This window comes from Symphalangus syndactylus, chromosome 19 (assembly GCF_028878055.3).
Source record: "Symphalangus syndactylus isolate Jambi chromosome 19, NHGRI_mSymSyn1-v2.1_pri, whole genome shotgun sequence".
Taxonomy (NCBI): domain Eukaryota; kingdom Metazoa; phylum Chordata; class Mammalia; order Primates; family Hylobatidae; genus Symphalangus; species Symphalangus syndactylus.
Window position 1 is genome coordinate 51432658 of NC_072434.2, and position 24920 is coordinate 51457577.

Below are 24920 nucleotides of genomic sequence, written 5' to 3' on the forward strand. Positions count from 1 at the left end.
CAGAGGAGAGCTATGGATGAGACTCAAAGAAAAGGTTACCAGGTCAGCAGCGGCTAAGTGCTGCCAACAGCCACCTTAGAAAACAGCATTGTTGTTTGCTTTTGTAGGTGACCTGGCTCAGACAGAACCTACCATTTCACTTCCCTTGAAGAACCCAAAGTTCTTTCCACAGGAGAAACTGCTTTCAGGCAAGAATCTGATGTCAATCATTTCTGTTTGGAGGTGAATTAAATCAGCATGTTCATACTCTCTTAAAAAAGGCTCTGCATTCTAAACCTCATTTCTCTTTAAATAACAATAGACATTATACACTGTTAAATAAATCTTCAGGAAATCTATTAGGGAAGATAATGAGAGGAATTTTTAAAAAGCACTTTAAAAAATAACCACAAGGGTAAATGCTTGCTTTTCCTATATTCAGGAGCTTCAGTTTTTACCTTGTAAGGCCAATCAGGTTTGTTTCCTCTGTAAAGTCAAGTCCTTAAGAAAATATCAGTTCTAAAAAAACATCAGTGTGAACTGTCTGTGGCTCAGCTTTAATCAAAAGTTTGGCTGTGAGAAATATTTAAAATCATCCAAGGACTATGAGACCTACCTGCTTCTCAGGATTTATAAATTTCATGATGTGAATTTCTCCAGCTCTTATAAAAGTCCTGATGGATTCACAGCAAGTTACTTTCATGGATCATTCAGAATCACTTTTATTGAGTTACACTTTTGTATTAGGTTCTCAGTTTCTAGTTAGTGGGCTCTAAAAGAAGCTATCTTACCAAATCCTTTATTCTATCTACTTGAATAGCACTGACTGTTAGCATATCACCCGGTGTCCTCCTGCTGAAGTTCTACGTGAGAAATTTACATCACAACTAAGTGCCAGGGAAAGCTTCCTTCCCTTGAGAAACTGGTATGTATTTTCTCATGGGTAATGAGAACCACATGATTAATCATATGTTTCTTTTTCCTTTGGCTGCCAGGAAACTCAGAATCAAACTTATATCTCAATGTTATTAACTATGTAGAACCATACGGTAGAACCTTTGTTCAATTTTTTTTCTCTGATTTTACCTTTCTACTTTAATTTACGTATTTCCTAATTCTCATTTTTTACTTGTTTATATTTTCTATCTTACTGTATGTATTCTTATAAGCCATCAATCTTTATAAAAATGGAGGTTTATACATGTGTATGTACCTCTATGTGTATAGGTGCATATATATACATATACATATATACCGAGCTTACATATGGGTGTGTGTATATACATATATATACACATATATAGCCAGCTTACATATGGTATGCATGTGTGTATACGTGTGTATATACATACATACATATACATATATGTGTATATGTATACTGGGTAACTAGAAAGACTATAATTTTAGTAGTCTATTTTCATGAGAAAGAACTAAAATAATATTGGTTGTAATGGATTAGTCATTGTGGAGAATTATTTTAAATAAATTTCTGTGGGCTATTGATGAATATATAGAAATAGCCATGCTTAATGGTACTTTCTGTAATATTTTTGTATAATATAAGTAAGTATTTAGAGTTCTTGAAATCTAATTTTCTAAATGGCCTTGTTCTTAAAAATTTCAGACAGGTGTCAATTTTTAAAAATTCAATATGCTTATTACTCATACTCCAGTGAAATTGGTATAGATCTGTTGGAATATCATAAAATTATACTTAGAAGATCTGTAAGGTACCTCATGAGATAATGCATAGGCAAGTGTTTTGTAAAACTCTAGAGTGTAATTGTTAGCTATCACTGCTATTGCCTAAAACACATAAAATATGATCCAGAGATGAACTGTGTCTTACTGGTAAGCATGGTAATTACTGTGGAAATGCGGAAAACAACCGTTGAAACAAGTTAAAAAATTTTTTTTAATGTCATCCTCAGTTGATTTGCTCCTTGAGAGGATCTGGCCAGCTCATGGATGAGTTTTGTAAGTTCCAGAAACTTTTACTGGGACTCTCAAAAATACGGATATACTCACAAACCCTCAGATATTTGAAAACTCTTTCATCTCATGAGTAGAAAACAATATCTAATTTTAAAATATTCTGCATGACAAACAGAAGTAAAAACCTCAGAGATGAGAAGTTTCCTCAGTGAAGGTATTGGCCTGTTTGTTACTTTCTTTCTGTTTATTAAATACAACTTAGCTATTCACTAATAATCCAGGAAGCACAGAACTAAGACATTAACCAGCTTGTGTTCCAAACTAAAAGGAGGTTAAAAACAGAGCATTGTAATACAAACACAGCTTATAAGTACAGCGTGTGTACCTACTGTTCAGCCATTTAAACTTTGAGTCGCTGTACAAACAAGTCTATCTTGAGGAAACAGACTGGGTAATTTTCCATTTGGACTGTTTGAGATTTCACCAAGAGCCTCAAACTTGCAGAAGTCTGTGTTGCCAGACATTTTCCTCAAATTTGTTATCTACAGTTCTTCCCATTAAGATTTCCCTTTAACAAAAATGCTTTTCATAAAGGTTGTGCTTTAAGTGAAAGCTTTTCTTCTACAGACATTGAGATTAAATTAAAAAGAAAAATTAAAGAGGCAGTGGCCTCATTTTGGAAACATAAGTTAAAGCTCTCTTCTGGATAGCCTAAGACAGACCCAGATCAAGATTTCAAACACTTGAGTCTTCAAAGTTCAGAGGACAGTTCAAAAGATTGAAAAGGAAGGTAAAATTCTAATCAATGAAAAGATCAAGATGCAAAATTGCTGGAATGGCACTAAATGCCAACAGTGATTTGAGGGAATCTTTAGAGCCTTTTGATACCGGATGGGAATCTGTCAGGGAAGGAAAAATTCAGCACTTAGAATGTAACTAGAGAAGATCATCTTCTTTTTAGCTTCTGTAAACTCACTGGAACACTCATGAACAACTGTCAAGCAATGGAAAAGAGCTCTAGTATACAATTATTTTAGAAATGCATGAAAGTACATTTCATAAGTTCAGGTCTCAAAAATTTCAAAATAACTACTCTACAAATACAAGTGAGCAGTATTTCAGAATGACTATTACTGGGAAGGAAATAAATAGGATGTTATTTTCCAAGTTAATGCAGTCACTTTGAACACTGGGACTTTTCTCCCAGCGTGTTGTAAGTTATCAATAAGTAAAATAAAGTCCAGTTTAATTAAGAAGGGCAATGAAGTATAAAAATATTTTTAAGTTGTTTCTACTTTTTGAGTACTGGCTATATGCTGAGGACCCTACTAAACACCTTTTATGCATGGTCTCATTTAAGACTCTCAACAGCCATGAAGTAGGTAGTATTATTATCTCTAATTTACAAAAGTAAACCAAGGCTCAGAGAGAGACAGTTATTTATCCAAAATCATAGTCAATTAATGGCTGAGTCAGGAATAGAAGCCTGTTTTCTGGGTTCCCGATTTAATGCATTTTCTACCAACATTCTGACTGGTTGAACTACAGAATTGGGTTAAGACAAGCTCTGGTGACAGTGAGTCCATGGCCAAAGTGAACTGATCGTTTCTTTGTCTTATGCTGCAAGGATTATCTAAAAGGGTAGTATGTTAGTCCATTTTCACACTGCTATAGAGAATACCACTAGAGAACTGGGTAACTTATTATTTTTTTTTTAAAAAAAGAGGTATACTTGACTCACAGTTCTGCATGGCTGGGGAGGTCTCAGGAAACTTACAATCCTGGTTGAAGGGGAAGCAGACACATCTTACGTGGAGGCAGGCAAGAGAGAGCATGTGTGAGCACAGAAAAATACCGTTTATAAAACCATCAGATCTCTTGAGAATTCACTCACTATTATGGAAACAACATGGGGGAAACTGCCCCCATAATCCAATCACTTCCCTCCCTTGACACATGGGAATTACAGCTCCCTCCTCCCCCGACATGTGGGGATTACAATTCGAGATGAGATTTGGGTGGGGACACAGAGCCAAACCGTATTAGTTACACAAAAGCATGAATGCCTTACCTCCATCCCCTCATTACCTCGCAAAGGCCATACCACACTACATGGCAATTATCCAAGCTCATCATAAACTTTCAGACCACACTATGCCTTTGAGGGTGCTTTTTTATCTTTTTGGAACCTCTTTCTCTATCCTCCTTACCCTTCTCTGCTGGTTGAAATCTAACTTTCTGCTTCCTGTCCCTGAAGTCTGAATTAAAGCATTCTCTTTTCCACATTCTCAGAGCACTTTGTTTCACAGTTAGAGCACTTAGCATATTTACCCTGCATTGTTATTAGGTGCAAACCTGCCTATCACCTGCATAAAAAAGTATGGCTCTTAAAGGACTGCATCCAAAACATGTTTCTATAGCCATGTGTCTTCAACAGCACCCTGAACACAGCAGACACTCAATAAATGTTTCATGTAGAGTTAAAATAGGAAACTCAGGTACTACTACCACAACATTTACATCAAAGAAAGGACTATTCTCAAAGGAAGTAGGGAGTATTTTTGCTCACTCTTCCTTTTGGAAGGACTTTTCAGACAGCCTATCACCATTCCAAGGAAGGTAATGGGGCTATTTTTCTGTTTAGGAACGAGTGGTTTAAGTAATGTAAGCTATGGATCAGTGGTTTGCAATGATGGGGCTGATCGAAAGACAATCACACTCAGCCCTGCTAAGGTTAATGGCGTTGCCTCTTACAGAGGAAATATAAAAGTGGAAGATAGGGAAGAAACCAATAAAAACATTTACACACACCTTTAATGGTATGCAGAGTAGAACCCACTTAAATGAATACGAACTAATGAAAACATCTTGAAAAGAGAGTGATTTTTAGAGAAACCTTTTATCTACAGGTCCTATATTTATAGAGCAAACCTTTTAAATAAATACAGGGTAAAAAATGAATTAAACTGGTAATTGTTGTGACTCATTGTGGTTCATATAACTTTCATTAGGCCAGTGAAGTAAATGAACCATTTAACAAAAGGAAGCTCTTCTCCACCAGTTTATGCCAGGTACTTCACATTATAAGTAAGAACCTCCTCCGTAGGTACCACAGACCAAAAAAATTGTCTTGGGAAGACTGGACTTTACCCATTCTGCTGTACTTCTAGCTGGGCACAGTCGAAGACTTTTCTAAGAAGAGGTGAAAGAATTCAGTTCAACCAGAAAAATGCATGAAAAGAGAAACATATTTGTCTTATCCCTGCCAATATATGTGAGAGGTCTTCTTTCTATGAAACTTATTATTTTTTTCTTTTTTAAAATGAACTTGATGTCTTAAAGTTACAGGTGGGTAAGGACTATGACGAGGGGGTAGAAATGGAGGCTCAAAAGCAGAGATAAGAGTTGGAATCACAAGGTACTCGAAACTTTCTTCTAAAATCTCAGAAATAATTTGTCAGGGATTTAAATCTTATGCTTGACAGATATTTTAGACCAGTGGCTTAAGAAAAAGGACACTAATATTTCCTCTTAAGATCACCAAATACAAAGAAGAATTACTTGGGACAACTGTGTTCCTACAGCCCTCAGCAACTAATAAAATGTATCTATTTACCAAAACATCTTTGTGGCTGGAGCCTATTTTGTCTCCGAGCTGATTGTCTCCAAAAAAGAAAAGCCTAAGTAAAAGCCAATTCAAAGTGATCTGAATGTCGATGGGGAGAATACACTCAATGCGAATAAGAAAAAAGCCTGGAGATTCAAGGGAGTTTAAGAATAAATAAACGAGTCAATCTGTAGTCAAATACTGATAGGCTAACATAGTCGAAAGATTTCTTAAGTGTATTCTGGATCAACTGGAGTATCCTTTATTCAGCGTTGTATTTATTTGTTTTGGCTCTTTGAGGTAATTTTGGATGCTTAGACTCTTAAAGATTATGTTTGAAAATCTTAGAATGCCAGATCAGTTCAGAATAGAGGGTGAAAGTGATACCATGGTAAACACAGAAAGACACCTTTCAGTACCCTGAGGACTCTGCAGTCATGGGGGTGCACTGGTGTGCTGAATGTAAACAATGTTCCCCCTAAGAGGGGAGTGTGCATTTCTTATGCAACAGCTTTGTTACCATATTCAACCTGAAGATGAGTACTGCTGGGCTGAAAAGAAAATATGCAATATAGCCACTGGTTTCCTAGCACTGTCCAGGGGACCTGGGATGGAAATGAAGGAATTCCTAATGACTCGAAATTATCATAATAGCTCATTTTACATATGGCTTGATTGTTCATAAAGTGCTTTCAGATACATCATATCATTAAATCCTTACTAAATCCTTGGGAGCAAAGAAGGGCAAGAAGCATTCGTGACCATTTTACAGATGAGGAAACTGAGGCACAGGAGGTCAGGTACCCTTCCTAAGGCCAGTTACAATTAGTAAGTGTTTCTGTTCTTAAAGCCTTTCACAGCCAGGTGAGCGGTGGAGTCAAGGTAGAGTCTCCCTTTCCCTCCCATCCTTGCACTTACCACGCTCCAATTAGAGGACCACACTCTTCCGTTCAACAAAGTTCCGCCCGAAAGAACTATCCAATGTGTCACTTCGAACTTCACCCATGTTCTGAACCCAGTAAGATCATGAAAAAGACTGGGCAAGAGAGACACCATGTCTTTCATGTCTAATAGGAAATATGAGGTGGACATTGCCTTTCTTTTCACACAGGTTCTTGCTTCAACTCTAACCCAGAGCCCACTCCTAGTTTACTCTGGCCTCCCTTTGCTGAATCTCTCTCAGCACAAAGATCTCTTCACGTCAGTCAGCTTTGCCATGGAACGAGTATTTCTCTCACACTTTGACTAGTTACAGCCACCTCTGCCTCATATACAATTTTCTGTCAGAGTGCTGCACTTAGGACAGCTGATGGCTATGGGCATATGAGGACGGTGGTGGTGATGCAGAGGGAAGATCCAGATGTGGAGCCTGAAATCCTGCTACTCCTAGCCAAGGCAAACCTTTCTCCCTCACTGGCAGCAAACATTTCACACCCTGCTCGAAACCATCTTGCTGTATCTGCAGCCCGGGGGCCTCCAGGTACCAGACGCACCCACCACAACATAGCAAGGAAAACTACAAGCTGCTTGACTGGACACTTAAGGACTGAGTATCGAGTTCTGCAGAGGAGACGGACTGGGAATGACATGCTCTATGTAGGAGCCCACTGAATACGGACGGCACTGTTCACCATCTTACCGGCAGCAGACTCAGAGACAGCTCACGCTGCACACACTGCACCAGACAACAGGGATATAGCGAAGCATAGGAAATGCATTTAGTTCTGCATTTATAGTAGATATTTATTGAACACGTACTATGTGATAGGCACTGTGCTAATGAGAAAACAGTGAGTAAAAAAGAAAAACAATCCTTGCTTTCATGGAGTTCACAATCCACTTAATGTCTGCCTTTAAAGGCATTATTCAGAAAATCACACACATAAATGTAATATGAAAACTGTGTTAAACTGATTCAAAATCCTACACAAATGACTTTCCAACAAACTTTACAACTTATTGGCAAATGAAAAGAATGATTTCAATCGCCTTTCAAGTAACTTTTTTTTGGTGAAACAGCATGTGTAAGAACAGCAGAGCAGAAATGTAGGAGAAAGAAAGCTGGACAAGGAACCGAATATCAAGGCTCTCGGTTCTACAATAAATCTGCTATTAGATGCATGACACTTTACTTTTCTGTGATTCATCAGTCTTGTGACTAATGCCTGGAGCAGTATCTGCCATACAGCAGATGTTTAATAAATAAATATGGGTTGAATGAGTGAATGTAATATGTGAAGATTTCGTGTGAAGATTTTTGTAGTTCAATGTAAACATTAAGAAATTGGAGATGAGAAGAGTCAAGTAACAAAGACGCATGTACTGTGCTTATGGACCTGCAAATCAAACTTCTCTAGTAAACTGTGTCAAAGTGACCAAGTGGCCAGCAGGAAAATGTGAGAATCTGACCACTGGTCATACTTTTTCACTGCATCCCTCAGGCTTGAATTGTATTATAATTTAAACTCAACAAATGGACTTTTTCTGATTCCAATTCAGTAGGCTAGTTGGAATAGCCAACCCTGGCTAGCAACTTCACTGGTGCCATTCTAAGCCTTCTCTTCAATATTTACAGAATAAAAAGCAATTTTGGTTTGAGCTTTGAGCACATTAGATTTTGACAGCTTGGAAATGTCATTCTCAAAGCAAGGACTTCTCACATGCATAGAATTCTGGCTCTTAACTATTCTATAAATGCAAATGCAAATATCTTTGACCAGAAAACCTTGAGCATCATGTTCTAAGAATGTTAGTGAGATTACATGAAGTTCTTTTTAACTGTATTAGTTTCCATCCAACATCTACTAAATTGAATTAGAGTAAAGTGGGGAAGGCCTAGGTTCGAAAGGTGGATGCCAAAGAAGTCACATTTTAATTTCATCTCCATCTCTCATTTATGGATGCTTTCTAGCTGTCAGCCAGTCAGTCAGCAAGCTTCATTCCAAGGGAAACACGCTGGGTGACTGGCCATCCAAGAATTCAACATGATATGACTGGCGTATTTGAAACTGTTCAGAAACACTATGTCTTAGCCAAGCTGCAGCTTTACATGCTGGGTCCTTTCTGCCCCTAGGCCTTTACCCATAATGTTCCTTTTGTTTAACAAGGACTTTGCATCTTCCCTCTCATACACATAGAAACTGCAAATTCCATCTATCATTTTGTCAAGAGTGCCAGAAGCCACTGATTGGGAAAATATCTTGATGGCACATTTCTTATTTAAAAAGGAGATTCCCAAGAACATAAATTTGCAAGGCTCAAGGAAAACTAAACAAGAATAAGAAGAGGCTCAGAGAAGAGAGGGAGGGAGGAAGAGAGGGCAATGGTAACATGGCAGAGTGACCTAAGTGCTCTTAAAAACGGAGTTGTTTAAAATCAATGTGATGCGGTTAGTATGTTCTGAGGCTTTACTGAAGTGCCCCAAATCGCCCTCCTACAACTTTACCAAAGCCAGCTGTACACAAAATTTCTTTTTTTTTTTTTTTTTTTTTTTGAGACGGAGTCTTGCTTTTTCACCCAGGCTGGAGTGCAGTGGCTCAATCTCGGCTCACTGCAAGCTCCGCCTCCCGGGTTCATGCCATTCTCCTGCCTCAGCCTCTCCGAGTAGCTGGGACTACAGGCGCCCGCCACCACGCCCGGCTTATTTTTTGTATTTTTAGTAGAGACGGGGTTTCACCGTGGTCTCGATCTCCTGACCTCGTGATCCACCCGCCTCGGCCTCCCAAAGTGCTGGGATTACAGGCGTGAGCCACCATGCCCGGCCACACATAATTTCTATAGGTACATCAGACAGAAATATAGAGAAGGTGCTCAACCCAACATATGGGCACAGGACATGCAAAAGAGCATTGCACGGCTTGGGGGAAGATCTATAAAGTAAACTAACTCAGCAGGTGCAGGAACTGACAGCTAGAGAGAACTTTTGCTGTAAGCATCCCCAGAAATGCACAGAAATCCTAAGATAGGCTTTAGATTTCCTCAGGTTGTGGAATGGTGGGTTTGAGCTAATTTTAAGGAGCAAGAAAGCTCTAAGTAACATCTAGGAACATGTATACACTTCAGCATTTAGGTCAAATACCTAACAAGCTCTTCTCTGAACACTTCTAACTTTACTTTTGTTGCTTCTTGCATAGCCTTTATCACTTGTGCCTCTACCATATGCCCCAAACACCATCCAAATAACTTTAGGAGATCACAATCACATTTTATGCAACTATCTGCCTAAATATCTGTATCCCTTGCTAGAATATGTACTCAAGGAGCACGGGGTTGGTATCTCTTTTATGTGGATATGCCCACTGCCTGGCACAGGGATTATATATTAATAAATATATGTACAATTAAGAAAGATCAATTAGAAGGAGGGGAATAACTTATGATTATGCATTATTTTCCCCTGAAAAGACTTAAACTCCTGAACACAAGATTCATTCATTTACCCACTTACTCATTCATTCACTCACCCTAAAATATTTATTGAGTGCCATTTTGTTTGGAATATAATACACTAGTTTCTGCCCTCAGGGAGCACATAGTCTAGAATAGTGGTCTCCTCAAAACACAAATTAGGGGTGTCCAAAGAAATCACTGGAGCTTCCATTTATATTGTATCTTTTAAAAATAAGAAGTCTTTAAAAAAATGATAAGCTTATTTCTAATAATGCATTCTCCCTCACATGGTACCAATGTCAGGTGGTCATGTGTCACCCATGGTCTGTGAAGTATCCTGAGGAAAATGTGGAATTCTGCAGACTCTCTCTCACTGGCTTCACTTTCAGCATACTGTGACATTTACTATTTTCATTGGCTGGTGTTCAGTCAAAGTCCTAATAGATTATACGGACTACAGATTACACATTGTAATATAATACATATTTACTCAATAATGTAATACATAATGTATGTAACACTATAATACATATATTATGTAGTATATCATATGACATTATGTCACCATACTTGTATGTCATATGCCATTGTTATTCCCTGACCTCAAGTCTATACTTTCTCTGGGGTAAGGGGACAGAACATATAGTCAATACATTGAAAATCTAACAATACGAATTATTTGAGGTTATTATAGCTGCTGAGTACAAAACATTTCAAAGCACACCACTATCCATTATCCCTGTTTATTCTCAAAGCTCTCCCAAGAAAGATGAAGGAGGCACTTGCTTGCTATTGATCAAGAGAGGAGTTTCCTCGTCCTCTACATCTTAGAATTATTACATCAAATTAACATATTCAAACAATCTAAAGTTTATAGTACATACTATTATTCGACCACAGTCCATTTTCGTGCCTCTCTTATGAATGCACAGAAAAAAATCCACAGAGATCAGAGTCCAAAACTCAAATGTTCTACACACTTACATGTGATTGGGCTATGAAACTTTGTTAGAATCTTTTGTTTCAAAGCTATGATTTCCTAGTCAATTTACAGAGAAGTACCACCTGAGTCTCCTACTCTGAGCTGCTTTCCACATCGGCCTCACTATCAATTCTGCTCAGATAGAACTGAATTCAACAATATCTGCTGAAAGAACAGTGGAAAGGGGTACAATGGAGATGATGGGCAGGACCTGCAACAACCAGTCTCGACTGGCTATTCCTAGCACCTGCTTTTCTCTTCTTTCTTCTTTTTCCCTAAGAGAAAGTTAAAGGCTATTAACCAGTGGTCTACAGCACAGGCTTCTGTTTCTTCTCACCATTAAAGACAACTTGTAATCATTTCCTCTCATAGGGCCAGCTTCTCGAAGTATTTAATTTACCATCTTTGCTAAATAATAGATAATTCATCACTCCCCTACCTTTCATTAAAAGAATCCAAACTGTAACTGCCAGAGTCTCTGTAAGTATAAGAGAACCCATGAGTTCACAAGCATAAAGTCAAAAGCAAAAATCTTCAGCCAGTGCAGCTTTATCTAAGGGGGAAAATGCGTAATTTCTTTTAAGATTTTTCCTCTGGCTCCCTTCAAGGACCACCAGTTGGTAACTACTGGTGGAGCACACGCTAAGGTTTACTTGCATGCCTTTCATGACATTGTGCTGCAAATCCACTAGAACTGAAAGGACAGTGACGTTCTGCACTGCTACTTTTAGAACTGGCTCAAGCTTGGACAACAAGGTGCTTCATTTTCCTTCTTTCTATTGTTTAGGATCCTACTTAGAGTTCAAAGCTGTAACGATGCATTAAACTGAAAAGCTTTCAGTTTGGGTAGCATTTGCAATTTTAAAAGAAGATAAACCTCTCTATGGAGTTAACATGATCTGTGAATGTGGGACCTGCTAGGAATCAGATATCCTAATGAACTTTGTCTTGCTCACTTGAAATGGAGAATTAACCAATTCTTTTAAATAATTCAGAAATCTAAAATGAAAGGAGTAGGGCACAAATTTCTATTGTACTGCACAAAAAATGGGGAATAAAAAAACATTTTATGTTTTCAATAAAACTATACTCCTACATCTTTTGCAAGTGAAACACTTTCAAATTTATTGGCAATCATAATTGTTTTATGCCATCTAACAAACATAATGGCATCTGGTATAAATACCTTGCAACTAACCTCATTTTATAGTCTCCACCTCCAGCAGAAAAATCAAATGAAAACTCAGTCCATTGTTTAAAAACATCTATTAAAGTACTATATACTCGTAATACTTGAGACTGTAGAAAAAAAGAACAAAGTGTTCATAAAAAAAAGCATGTAATTTTTCTATAAAAATGTATATTTTGTCAAAAAAAAGAAACTTAAAAAGAAGATGTCCCTGGCACCTGGTTCATGTCTATGAGGCAACGAGGTGGATAGAGAGAAGGTGAGCTACATTTTATTGAGTATCTATTATGGATTGTTTTGTATTATGTATTATTATATATCTATTATGTATCTATTATGGATTGTTGCAAGTGCTCAGCACTTTCCACGTATCTACATCCAGACATATAATCCACACGGAAACAGTCCTGTTAGTTCTGAGGACGTAGTTAAGCCTGTGGATGCCTGAACAAGGCTGAGGTAGATACCTGGGAAGATGAGATAAGAAATAAAGGAAGAGATGACGATCCTAGATGAGAGCAAAACAAGAGGAAGGAAAACGAACTAACGTTGTTTGTGCTCAGAACAAAACAGCAACGAAAACACATTTCCTGGCAAGGTGATGACATCGCACCTTATACATTAGAAAATAAAAGTTTAAGAGTTTAAATAACGTGTTCAAATTTATACAATCAATTATAGAACCAGAGTTTGAATTCCATTCTTTCTCTAATATAATGTCATGGTTAAGCAGTTAAGACTGGACTTAGAGTGAGTTTGAATACCCTTTATGCCTTCTTGACTGTGAAGCAAGCTACTTAAATTCTTTGTGTCTCAGTTTCCTAATCTGTAAAATGGGCACACTAATAGCACCTACCTCCATGGGATTATATTAAGATGATATAATATCATGAATATAGAACTCAGCACAGTGCATGGCTCTGGTGGCCATGAATAAAAATGGGCCACCCTGATCACCTGGTGCAAGGAACATGGTTGCCTAACAGGGCTGCTCCTCTGAATCCACCACCACATTTGCTTAAAGGCCACACTTCCTCCAGGCTGTTTCCAGCCAATCACTGAGGGGGAGGATACCAACACACACCCATTCCTATAAAACACAGAATTCTTCCAACAGGGCACTTAAGCTCAGGGACTCTCCATTGGCATGGCCAAAATTTTCTTAGAAGCTTACTCCAGGCGCAGTGGCTCACACTTGTGACCCCAGCACTTTGAGAGGTTGAGGCAGGTGGATCTCTTGAGCCCAGGAGTTTGAACCCAGCCTGGGCAACATAGTTGAGACCCTTGTCTCTACTAAAAATACAGTAAATTAGTGTGGTGGCGTGTGCCTGTAGTCTCAGCTATTTGGTAGGCTGAGGTGGGAGCATCACCTGAGCCTGGGAGGTTGAGGCTGCAGTGAGCCGTGATCATACCACTGCACTCCAGCCTAGGCAATGGGAGTGAGAGCAGCCTAGGCAATGGGAGTGAGAGCTCTGGGATTCTTCCAACTCAATCCCTCATTCTTCCCTCCTCCTTTCCCACCTCTCAGAACTGTACTGCAGCCTAAAAGTTCTCTCAACCTACTCTTGCTCTGTCCCCCTTTATATTTTACAAGTATAAATAAAGATAAATCTCTTGCACATCTAATCCTATCAGGACATATTATTCTTGGAGGACCCAAACTAACATACTGGCACACAGAAAGTCCACAATGAATGTGAGCTGCTATTATGATTATTATCACCAAAAATCATTATTTTTGTTATTATCTGGCTTTAAGCCCAATAGAGTTTAACCCTATTTCCACAATTGTTTTCCTTGAATCTATGAACATTACTCTTTTTTTAAAGCAGAAGGATTCAAAGGTTACACTATATTTCTTTAACATGTTCAAACAAGATTTGTCATACCCAGCAAAGTTGTCCCAATTACAAATGAAAACATACACATTTATCATTCCATATTGCACATGAAAAATATGGCCCCTTCTATTTTCAAGTTTATCAGAAATGCCATTTCTCTACTTCACCTTTGGATGTGCAAATTCCAAATGCTCTATTATTTGACTGATTTCCTATTTTCATCATCTTTCATGAGTAAATGGTCTGCCAGTAACTGGATGTATGGGCTCACATAGTGTCCCAGTGGCTTACTCAATTAATATACGACTAATTAAACTTATACACTCACTTGCACGGGCTGAGTGGCTCTCAACTATTATACTGTACCTATTGACTGTGCCTCACAAGTGGTTTATTGTTCCAAGAAAACTACTGGGCTAGGTACCAGCAGATGCGGGAGGAATGGAATTTAAGCAGCCAAGTCACTAGAACTTTGTAGTACTCTTCCCAGATTTCATTTTCAGTGGGTTAAATTCCAGTGGTTTGACCTTTTGTGATCAGTGAAATCATCACAGACTAATCAAACCTTTTCATACACTGCTGTTACTATTGCCTATGTAACCTCCACAGGAGTATGTGGAGAATTACAACTGGTTGCCAGATAAAATACAAAACTTGGTCTAGACAAACAATGAATACTTTGTTTGTATAAGTATATTCATGCAATACTAAAAAATTATTCATTGTTTATCTGAAATTCAAATTTAACTTGGCGTCTTGGTTTTTTTGGGGGGGGCATTGGGGACAGAGTCTCGCTCTGTCACGGGTTTTGCCATGTTGCCCAGGCTGGTCTCAAACTCCTGGCCACAAGTGATCTACCTGCTTCGGCCTCCCAACGTGCTCGGATTACAGGTGTGAGCCACCAATGTGCTACATCTGGCAACTATTAAGGAACAAAATCCACCTTCATGGTGAATGTATGTGAGACCTGGGGGTTATAATCTGATGGGGTCACAAGAGCAGGGTTAAGCTGAAACTCCACAGATTTAGACCTCTATTTTGAGAAATAATTGTTTACACAATTGGGTATGTGAAACCAAATATTATTCCATGGAAGTAACTTGGCTTTTAGTAATACATGCATGAAGGAAAACCTTTGGAGGTACTAAAAGATATTGCCATGACAAATCAAAGAGTCTCATTCCTTAACAATGCTATGAATTAGGCCTTCGTGTACAACTCCACACTAAACCCTGTCTACTTTGCTTCCCACTGAACACTCAGTATCTAGAACAGTGACTATCACAGTGTAGGGCTCAGGACATATCTGCTGTATCAAGAAATGAATGGACTCGTATGTGCATTCTTCCAGAGTATATCATGGCTTTTCAAGGATGTGCCATATCTTTTCCTTGGCTTACAAGATCCGATATGATTTGCCTTCCTGCCACTCATCTCCAACTATTCTCTCCCTTGTTTGTACCCTTCAAGTCACACCAACCCCCTTAGTGTTCTTCCAGCATGTCTCAGGGCTGTTTTGTTGTTGTTTTTTGTTGTTTTTTTTTTTTTGAGACGGAGTCTCGCTCTGTCACCCAGGCTGGAGTGCAGTGTTGCGATCTCGGCTTGCTGCAAGCTCCGCCTCCCGGGCTCACGCCATTCTCTTGCCTCAGCCTCCGGAGTAGCTGGGACCACAGGCGCCTGCCACCAAGCCCGGATAATTTTTTGTATTTTTAGTAGAGATGGGGTTTCACCGTGTTAGCCAGGATGGTCTCGATCTCCTGACCTCGTGATCCACCCGCCTCGGCCTCCCAAAGTGCTGGGATTACAGGCGTGAGCCACCGCGCCCGGCCAGTCTCAGGGCTGTTATATTTAATGTTCCCTCTTCTTAGAATAAAAGTCCCTAATATCTGCATAATTCACTTCTTTGACTTCATTAGGACTTAACTCAAAGGTCAACACATCAGAAAGGCCTTCCTCTACCACCCTTTATAAGACAGTATCCATGTCCTCCCTTCTTTAATCACTTATATTGCCTTATTTTCTTTTATAATGTTTGATGCCACTTGGCATGTGACATGTGTATTAATCAGCTGATTGTCTCCTTCCCTAAGAAGGTAAGCTAAATTAAGAGCAGGATTTTCTGTTTTGCTCAGTGTGATGCCTAGAACATGCCTGGTTCTTAGAGTGTATTTGATAAATACCTGTTGAATGAGTGAATGAACAAATGGTGTCTTTTCCCTTTTACTAGACTATCAGGTTCTCAAGAGCAGGATGTCTGCTCTATCTCTGTATTCCCTTAACACATCCAATACCTAGTCCAAATATATTCAGCAATTCTTTTTTTTTTTTTTTTTTTTTTTTTTTTTTTTTTTTTTTTTGAGACAGAGTCTTGCTCTGTCACCCAGGCTGGAGTGCAGTGGCGCGGTCTCTGCTCACTGCAAGCTACGCCTCCCAGGTTCATGCCATTCTCTTGCCTCAGCCTCCCAAGTAGCTGGGACTACAGGCGCCTGCCACCACACCTGGCTAATTTTTTTGTTTTTTGTTTTTTTTTTTTTTTGCAGTAGAGATGGGGTTTCACGGTGTTAGCCAGGATGGTCTCAATCTCCTGACCTCGTGATCCGTCCGCCTTGGCCTCCCAAAATGCTGGAATTACAGGCATGAGCCATCCCACTCGGCCTATCCAGGAATTCTTAAGAATGATCTGTTAAATTACTTATGAGAAAACTGAGGTACAAGTCTTTAAGTGACTTGGACAACTGATTTTCCCTTAACAGATGCTCAGTGTCAGGCTTTCAATAGCAACTCTCTTTTGCTAATTTGACCTATTCGGAAGCTGTGATTTGGCTTCTTCTTGTTCATCTCTGAGTTTACAAGTGCTACTTGCTGAGAAGCTCTCTGGTTGTAAAACACCTACAGAGATCTAAGAAAACACTGACTTTCCTTCGTGGAGAGATTGTTGGAAAGCTATTCCTATTTTGCTGAGCCTTACCACAATATCCTTACATTTCTCTTTTTGGATATTCACCATATGATGCCTGTGGATAAGGCATATGAGACTCCCTGGTTCTCTTTGGGTTAAAATCAACCAAGTACAGAAATTCACAACTGAGATGGGGCAGAGTAATCTGCAGCAAATAGTGCCCCCTCCCCTCCATCCCTATTTGAGATATCCCAGTAGATTTCCTTAACAACAAGCTAATGCCAGGGGGAAAAGAGTTGCCTGGAGCTGAGTAAAACCTGAAGAAGAGAAAAAGAATGAGGAAGCTGCAGGGAGAAAAGGTGCCAAAAATCCTTGTGGCCACATGAATTTTTCTAGCAGGCAACTAATCAATCTGGATTAGTGACTCCAAATCCCCAAATACATTATTTATATTACATTCAGTTTACTAATATTATCCACAAATAGGTAATTCCTTCCAAAAAATAATGTACAGGCTTAAAAACGACAAATTCACATTCAAATTTAAAATCAGAAGTGACCCTATTATTTGTGGCAAGGAAAGCTCATACCCAATTCCTGACCCCAGCTCGCCCCCCTGATCTTTCACCACGCTGGTTTTTAATTGATGGGGAGGTATGAAAAGTGGCCATTAGAAGTGGTCCTTCTAAGGATATCTCTGTCAAAGGGTCCTGTCATACTAGTTCCAGGCTTAGATCACAGGGAAAACAGAGCAATGGCAGATGGAGCTGTAGCCAAACGCCAGGTGCACCTTCTACCGCACTGTGATTTGATGATGGCTCCTCATTTGATTTTCTTTTTGAGCCCAATTCAAATACTGCATAAATTGTATTGCTTCATATTTTCATATTTTTAGAATCTAGATCTATGTATATATTTACATAATTCCAGATACATTCTAAATACACACTTTAAAATGCTTTTCTACTTGGAACGTTACATTCAATGGGCACTTCTGGGTCTCTCCTGGGATAAGAGTCACAGGCACAAATGAATTTGAGGACCAGAAAGAAATCCCTTTTTTTTCTTCTTTCCTGTGTAACTCTTTGTGTGTGAAGGGCTGGAGGTGGGGGGAGTGGGGAGGGGAAGATGTCTGAAACAGACCACCCAGTCAGTCCATTTTAGAACTTGAAAATCAGGGGAATAGGATCTAAAACATTTCCTATTTTGGCTACTAGCCAACTAACCTAAAGTCTGTTCAGCTAGTTATTCTCTGTGTGTAGACAATAAAATACTCATAATGTGTGAGGATAAGACTACTTTAAAATGGCTACAAATCTCCCCCCACACCCCCCATTTTTCAGTTGAAAAGGCGCCTTAAGTACACTGGATCCCGTGGCTTAAGCTCTGCAGCCTCCACTGCGTCATGCACTTGGGGAAGCCCCCAGCCTAGGATGGCACCTCATCTTTCACAGAGAAAGACTCAGGAATTTCCTTTGTCTGGAGGCATTTCTAAGGAGCCTTTGCAAACAATGATGGGTCACACCTGCTAACGATACTTAAGAAAGCAAAATTCACCTAGTTTCAGACTGAAATTTCAGATGAAACCAAATTCTAGTTCCCTAGTCTCTTAAAGAAGAGAGACTAGCTCCATTGCATTGCTGAAAATTCATCAGTCAGAATTTAATTATACGGATCTGGAAACCAGAAGGCATTTAGGTTTTAATGTTTCCCTGAGTTGGGACCTTTACATATTTTAGAATATTGATCATAACTGTTATTGCTGCTATTTTGGTGGTCACTCTACTGTGTCTATCCCTGTGGGGTTTTTTGAAGGAACACTGCAGAGAAGAACTGTTGCTAGTAATTGTAAAAGAAAGTCATGCAAATTATGAAATATTGATAAATTGCATTTACAAGTCAATGGTGCTAGAATGCTCCTTCTTTCCCAGTAAAACATAAACTGCAAAGTTGCATTGCCTCGAATTTTTTTAAATCACCCAACTAAATGACACATTCATCAAAACAGTTCCTAAAACAAGCAGTCCATCCAGCAGTGACCATTTTTGCAGTTTTGAATTATCGGTTTTATTTTGCCTTCCCACTATATATAAATATTGCAATATAATATTGTAATATAACTACTATAAATGTGAGGAGGTAGTAAAAACAATTTAAAACATTAAACAAGAAGACCCACAATTTTTAAAGAGAATAATGTCAGATAAAAAAATGTTCATCAAAAAGAGAAAAAGAAATTTATAGGTTTCTTTTCTCAGCCCCAAATTACAAAGTAAATCCTACACATAAATCTTTTTTTTTTTGAGATGGAGTCTCATTCTGTCACCCAGGATGGAGGGCAGTGGTGCGATCTCAGCTCACTGCAACCTCTGCCTCCTGGGTTCATACGATTCTCCTGCCTCAGCCTCCCGAGTAGCTAGGATTACAAGCGTCTGCTGTCACGCCCGGTTAATTTTTTTTTTTTTTTTTTTTTGTATTTTTAGTAGAGACTGGGTTTTACCATGTTGGCCAGGCTGGTCTTGAACACCTGACTTCAAGTGATCCACCCGCCTTGGCCTCCCAAAGTACTAGGATTACAGGCGTGAGCCACTCTGGCCGGCCCTACATATAAATCTTAAGTCAGGAAGTCAGTTGCATTAAAACTTAATTTCGTAAACATTAAAAATTCAATGAGTTAAATAATAATGAATGAAATACCAACAATTGCAGATGAAAAGAAGTATATTCCTTGTTCACCTAGCAACATTTAACAATGATACCTCTTTTAACAATTCAGGATGTGAACGACATAAATGAAGATGGTGAACATGAACGCTAGATTCAACCAATACTCCAGGGTAATTTTCAAATTGGCAGGTAGAGCTGGAAATTTTCAAAATCTGGGGCAAGCATCATGATTAATGGGCTTCCACTGATTGCAAAGACCCATCTGAGGGTTGATGCCACCAACATATGTGCAACTACCAGATAAATGAGGAGGAACAAACATGATTAAACCTAAAGGAAATCATCTAAATACCATTTCTGATTTCTTGTTATAAATATCACATTTTAAAAACCACTATGATAAAGTTACTACTAGCAGTCTGTGCAGGTGATGAGAAATGGCAAATAGAAGGGAAAAATAACCAGGTGAAGACAGCATTTCTTTCTGGCAAGGGAGCCCCACATTTTCTTTTTTTAGTTAAGGATGCTTTCACGGATAACAGTGAGAGCCAGTGGGGGCGTGTTTTCAGAGTGCCAACGCTGGCCTACACTGTTGCCTCAGTGTTGCCTCAGACACTGACTCAGTGCAGCCCTACAGAAGTGTGCCTTGAATTAAGTAAGAAGGCTATCACATGAGCTTTATCCTCATTAATGACTGACCTGATACACCAGAGAATGCAAGCTTTGGAGGACTGTTCACAGGCCCTGTAAATATCAGGCAGGCATTTCAAATGCTCTGTCCCATAAATATGTTTAAAGTAACCAAAGTATGTCATGGGAGTTCACAAAAGTTGTTTAAATAGATGTTCTAAGTCAAAGTCCAACAAACAAGGCTTAAAACCTTCAGGAGCTCTGGAAAAGCCAGATTCAGTGATATACCAAAGGATTAAATGATACCAATCAGAGCTGGGAACTTTGTCTGAACTGCATTCCCTATGGTAATCAAGCATCATACATAAACTGAAATGGTGATATTTCAAACATCTGACCACACCTGCTCATTGAAGTGGGGGTGGGGGTGGGCAGGAAGGGGAGAGGGACAACTTGATGTCCTATTCCCATTAGTACCTAGCCCCCAGCTTTGGCTTCCTAGACCTACTAGTCACATCTATTAATCTCTGTCCATGCGTCTGAGTACAGCCTTCCCCCACACCTAAATTAGGTTTTCAGCTTCTCCAGAGCGTTTTTTTTTTTTTTTTCCTTAAAATCTCTAGGTAAATCAAGAGTGAATAGATAGTCCAAAAATATTTGGGAGTAATGACAATATATTCATCTACTTATTAATTTTATTCATTAAGCAAATAAGTATAGGTACCCACTAAGTTCAAGGCACAGATCTACGGGCTGTGCAGGATTTTTTTTAAAAGGAATTTATCATAAATCCTACCCTTAATCAGCTTATAGTTTTTAATAAGCCAGATTCTATTTGGTTTGTGCCAAGGAAAAACTCAGCTAAAATTAAAGACATCTAGGAGGAGTCTCTTCTTTCCAGAATCACCTTCTTGAGCACTCATTCTGAAGGTTCCAGCAACTCTGAATCCTTTTTGCAATTCCCTGGTTCTCAAACTCATGGGAGATGAACAGATTGTGAGGATAAAACCAAACGGGAAAACAGATGTGGCACCATGGGCATTGTGGGGATTTGGGAAACCTATGTCTGGCATTTCAGAGCAGGGTAAGTACCCACTAAAGATGTCTCAAAAAGTCTTGATATATTTCTGACGCCATACCCTTCCACTCCAAGGCTCCCAGCTTTGGACCTCTTGAATATACATACTCGTTGTAAATATGACAAGCTTTAACTGGAAGGTAGTAATAGTAACCTTCCTTTGAGAACCAGGCAGAATGCTATTTTGTATGCATATTCTCAGTTTAACACTCATGAGATATGTCCTTTCAGTATTTTCTTTCTTTCTTTTTTTTTTTTTTTTTTCCTGAGATGGAGTCTTGCTCTGTCACCCAGGCTGGATGAAGTGGCGCCATCTTGGCTCACTGCAACCTCTGCTGCCTGGATTCAAGATAGTCTCCTGCCTCAGCCTCCCGAGGAGTGGGATGACAGGCATGTGCCACTATGCCTGGCTAATTTTTGTATTTTTAGTAGAGACGGGCACCATGTTGGCCAGGCTGGTTTCGAACTCCTGACCTCAAGTGATCGACTCACCTCGGCCTCCCAAAGTGCTGGGATTATAGGCATGAGCCACTGCACCTGGCCTCCTTTTCGTATTTCTGTTTTACTGGTAAGAAAGCTGAGATTGGGGCGTACCTTACTCAGTCACTCAGCTATTATTTAATTCGAACTCAGGTCTTTCTGACTCCAGAGGCAGAGTTTTTACCCATTATATTATACCAATTTTGAGTTTCAGAGATTCTGATATTTTATCTCTGGGCTTCAGATAATTCCTTCAAAATTCCCATCTAATGCTCTAATTGGACAAAGATTTGTTTTCTTTTACAGTTGAGTCTTAAGGGAGTACAAGAAAAGAAAGCAAAAATTCCACAGAAAAAACAGACTAGTTGGACAGGGAAGAAACAGCTGCATCCACTTTACGTAAAGTTACATGGCCCAGTTTACGGTTTGGGATGAAACAGCGTGTTACCATTTGTCTATTCATTCTCCATGGTTTACTAGGGAAATACCATACGTTTCCCATTACCTTTCTTAAGAGCTAGGATAAAAAGAATATTATTTTTTCGCATATATACAAACATACATATATATACACACACACACATACATATACATGAAGTAATGGGTTCCCATTTTATTTGAAGAATCAAGTCTGTTACTTCTTCAATCAGCAAGATTCCAAAATTTCTTAGAGCTTCGTTGATACACCTATGAGAGTTCCCTCTTTCAAAACAAAAACAAAACACACAAAAACCTCTCAGGAATTCATCTTCATATCCTGAGGTAACGAAAAAGAGGAAACATTCTCTTGATCAATGCAACACCAGAGAGTAGAACCTTATCTAATGCATGTACATACCAAGCCCTGAATCTTCATTTATTCCTTTTGGGATTATGTGTCTTTAAGGAAGAGAGAAAAATCATTTTTCCTCCACTAACTTCATCTGAGATTGACAAGAGGCAGAAAACTGAGTAGGCTGATAATTCTTCAACTGGGGCTAAGATAAGCCAGCTTCTACTACTTTTTCTTTGAAACAAATAGAAAACTGAAAGATAGGAATTTATTACTTTATCTCCTAGATATTAATACTTTCTTTCTTTGAACTCACATGATTTCCCAAAAATGATAGCGTAAATCCTTGAGGTAGCATCAAGTGATCTGAGGTTAAAAGTGAACTTGGCTAGTATCTCTCTGCCTTTGGCCAAAAAATCCAGGCTCAATCCTGGTTGCTTTCTGGAATGGGAAACACACAATATTGGGATTGCAGGCAGCTCCAGAAAGGCATGCCAGGCCTCTCATGCTCTCAATTTATATTTGCATGTGAACAGCTTGTTGGCCATTTTATGAAGACAGATGAATCGCAGGCCTGCTAAAGGGGCGGCCAGACCTAAATACGCGAACTACACACCCGTACAGTCCACACATTTTTGAAGATGAAAATAAAATTATACCTCTGGAGACATCTTTAGGGAGATTATGCACAAATACAATACGTAGAAAAAAGTGAAACTTTGAAGGCATCACCTACAAGTCAAGTGGAAAATAAAGAACGAAACTAGTCTATAAATACCACTCTTTAAAATGTCAACAAAAAATAAGATGTAGCTGTATATGACACTAAAAACAAACCTCCAGAGTTCTCTTTTTTTTTTTTTTTAACTGCCTGCTTTAAAAAGACAACTTTGATAAAGAAAATATCACCAAAATACCAGGATGAGGAGAGGAATTGCCAGGCAGTCCATATTTAATGCTAGAATCCAGCAATGTAATCAAATTTTTCATGGGTAGGAAATGAAACATATTCTGAAAAATTAGTGATAGGATAGCTAATGTGGTAAACTTGATCCTTCACCCCACAATACCAACATAATTCCATTTGCCTATCTTTTCCAAAAGATCGGATGGAGATCAACATGGAACAATGTGCAGAACAACAAAAGGAAGAGACTCAAGCAATGCGATCATTCAAAGTGGGTGAAAAACAAAGTATGATAGAATTATATTGACAAGAAAAATAATAGAAGTCATAATGAACCAGAGCTGACATTTTTAAAGCATAAACTCTATGAAAGACACTGATAAGCACATTACACATATTATCTTATTTAACTCTTCAACAAACAGGTAATATTATTACCCTGTTTTAGAGGAATAAATCAATACTCTGAGAGGCTAAATAACCTATTCAGTATCACACAGGTAAGAAATAGTAGAGGCAGAATTTGAATGCAGGTCACAGCCTGAGCTTCCGCCGCCCCGCCTCCCCCGAGATGGAGTTCTGCTCTGTTGCCCAGAGCTGGAGTGCAATGGTGCAATCTCGGCTCACTGCAACCTCCGCCTCCCAGGTTCAAGCAATTCTCCTGCCTAAGCCTCCCAAGTAGCTGGGATTACAGGCACATGCCACTAAGACTGGTTAATTTTTCTATTTTTAGTAGAGACATGGTTTCACCATGTTGGCGAGGCTGGTCTTGAACTCCTGACCTCGTGATCTGCCAGCCTCAGCCTCCCAAAGTGCTGGGATTACAGGTGTAAGCCACCACGCCCAGCCCACAGACTGAGCTTTTAATCACAATGGCATATTCTCCCCACAGGCCCTTCAAGGTAAAGCGTTCCACCAGAGTCCTCAGTGCTATCAGCAAAGAACATTTTGGAATTTTATGAGATGGTATCTGTGAAAGTATCTAACACAATGTTTGGTATATGAAAGGTACTGCTAGTTCACTGAAGTCTCTGTTTTTATTGAAACTGACAGTTTTATTCAATATAAAATTCCAACCCATGACAGTATTTTTCATACTTGTAGTGCCTGCCACAAATTCAAATTTTACCAGATACTATGATATTCATATATAATGTATGTTCTATTTTAATAAAGCATCTGCAACAGAAAATTTAGATATTTATGCAGCAGTGGAATTTAATGCTGTCCTGTATCCTCACTATTTTATTTTAGACAATTTAAGGTAGAAAAATCCTTCAAAGCATAGATTTTTTCTTTCTTAAAGGAACTGGCAAAGTGTTGAGCTCCCAAAAGGCTTAAAACTGCTTGTGAATGAATGATCTTAAATCACCAGTGAAGATGATCATGGAGCATTTGCCACATTAAAGAACTAAAATGAAATGAAAAAGCCATGACTCCTCACTTAATGCTATTAAAAAAAATTTGATTTGGTAAATTAACCCCACTTCTCATAGTTTAATTGGGTAATCAACTTTCTTGGGAATTCAGGTTCTCATGGGCACCCTAATAGTGTTTAGGGC

The 24920-nt window shown here is 38.9% G+C and overlaps 1 protein-coding gene across 5 annotated transcripts in view; it reads right to left on the reverse strand.

The window, feature by feature from the left end:
• The window catches only part of NFIA (nuclear factor I A), a 386956-nt gene that overhangs the window by 161435 nt on the left and 200601 nt on the right, over positions 1–24920 (reverse strand). The window lies entirely within an intron of this gene.